A 2,460-nucleotide genomic window follows, 5' to 3' on the forward strand; every position below is an offset into this window, starting at 1 on the left:
CTGGATTCAGTGAGAGAGAGACAGCATGAGAAACCACCACAAAGAGGCCTCTTTATTTGCCTCCCTGGCTACAGGCCAAAGCAGCTACTGGGGAGCTGATGTATAGAGGCTGCAGCACTCTCACAAGGCAACCGCAAATCATTCATTTATTCTCTCTGGAGATGATTCTGCCTTTAACAGATGATAAATTATATCAGAACATATATTTGTCAGTGGAAATATTTTTACTAGAATTGGAGATTTATTTTTCAATTAATAGAATCAATCTTGGCAAGTCTCTGCAACTTACTGATGAAATGTTTCAAACAAAGCACACCAGAGCTGCCAAAAAGCCACCATGAAGCACCCGAGAATCAGGAATATTGCCCATTTTGTATATCTTTAATTGGTGAGATAAAGAGTAGAAAGGTACAGTTATGAATAAATGTAGGAGCAGCACCAACTACAGAATACAAAATAACAAAAAAGAAAAAGAAACTAAAGAAACTAAAATGCTCTCTCCAGCCTGCTCTACAGCGGCACAATACAGTTGCCTTATGTGTGTCAGCGTGTGTGTGTGTGTGTGTGTGCTCGCATGTTTTTGTGAACACAGTGTGGTGTCCACCATTGGCTGTTGCTAGGCTACAAAGACTTCAGTACTACATTTAGAAACAAATAGTGGGATGTAAAGAAAAGAAGGATGGGGACAAAAAGCAGCAGTCCCGCAGGCTCTATGTGCTCTGGTCTTGCAGCACTGAGCTGTTAGCTCAGTGCTGCAAGATCTGGAATCAGACATTTCCTCCAGAAAACATATTTTGCGAATAAAAATCCAGCCATCTTATTGGCTTTTTATCTGAAAAATGGGCTGCAAGAGAGAACAGCTTATTGCTCTCACCTTCTGAGAAGGCAAAAATTCACCCTATTGCCCAAATGAATTACATTGTTAAGTAAGTGTAAGGAAATCTCAACAAAAACAGATTAATGATTATTATATTATATATAATTATTATATAATAGCCTTTTATCAAATACTTTATACCTATCTAATATCCTCCTAAAATATATTGACTTATATAAAAGCATTGGTACAGTCATCTTTGTTTCACTGTGCTGGTTCTGTACTCACATTGTAACTGAGATGGACCAATAACTGTGAAGTTAAATGACAGACTTTGAGCTTTAAGGGTCTGTGAGGGTTGTTGTTCACATACTGGGTGAACAGTGTCACACTCTCAGAACTGGATGGTCAAACTGTTTTGGCAACTGTGTTTCCCCTGATCTTTCCCACATCAGACTGAGGAGCTGTTCTAAAACTGACACTCTAACATAATCACACTTAACTCTCTCAGTCAATGGTCAGCTGTGTGGAAATGAGGATGTCAGATGGGTTTGAATTTCTCTGTCAAGTCCTTTTTTGACAAGTTCTCATTTTTCTCCCTTGTTACAATCAATGTGACTGTCTCCTGCCATCATCCCCATATATCTCCATATACAGAGCCCTGTGCAATTGTGATTTTAAGTGTCTCATATCTGGTATCTCATAATCTCATGGTATCTCACTTTCACATTTATACTCTCTGTTGAAAGATCACAATTCTGATTATAATCCATCTTGTTCTTGACTCATTGCAGCCTTGCTATGTCTGTTCACACACACAGATATAATATAGAAGTAGTTGTATCTTGCTCCTTGCACCACTTATTTGTCTCCACATAATATTCTTTTATGTCTTGGTAATTCAGTATAGACATGTTGGGATGCTGGAGACTGTGACAATCAGCTTTTTTTCTATTTTATTTAGGTTCATTTGTGTACTACACCATTGTAGGAAAAATTCTGCTCTTCTCTTTCTACTGGGATCAAGATCATGATTGGTTCTGGCCTGTGTCCAAGGATATTTGCATAAAGTTGAGCCTTTCTCAAAATCCTCCTGTGATGTAGCTGGGGCTATTTTCTGTTGAATTGTGGGGGGGCTGTAAAATCAGGTCTTGTTCACAGTTAATTGCAGCTGTCATCGGCCCCTATGTGTGGATGGCCCATCACCCTCAGCTGCCCCTCATAACCTCATCATGGCCAACGTTATTTAGGTCCTATCTCTCTCTTTAAGCCTCTCTCCTCTCCCTACTGTAAGTTGATTTGGATGTCCAGATACACACAAATGATACATATTTAAATTTATATTTACATGGTTCTCACTGGGAAGCTATTAATCCTTATTTTCCATTGTTGATGATGGTTAGATCATCCAGTTACTGAGAGTTTACCCACACCTTCCAACCAATCACAGCCCAAAATTTTCCATGGCTGTGGTGTAACGAAGACAAATTCTGGACCTTTAACAGTTTGGTCATAACCATAGACTGTATCGTTACAGCAATAACAGTTTAGCAGTGAGCTAACATCCATAAGCTAACACTAATGCAAGAATTCATCATGAACTATGAGCAAGAGAAAAGTTTGATTGTCTTCATGGCTCTAAC

The sequence above is a fragment of the Lates calcarifer genome, unplaced genomic scaffold (genome assembly GCF_001640805.2).
Source record: "Lates calcarifer isolate ASB-BC8 unplaced genomic scaffold, TLL_Latcal_v3 _unitig_4581_quiver_728, whole genome shotgun sequence".
NCBI classification, from domain to species: Eukaryota; Metazoa; Chordata; class Actinopteri; family Centropomidae; genus Lates; species Lates calcarifer.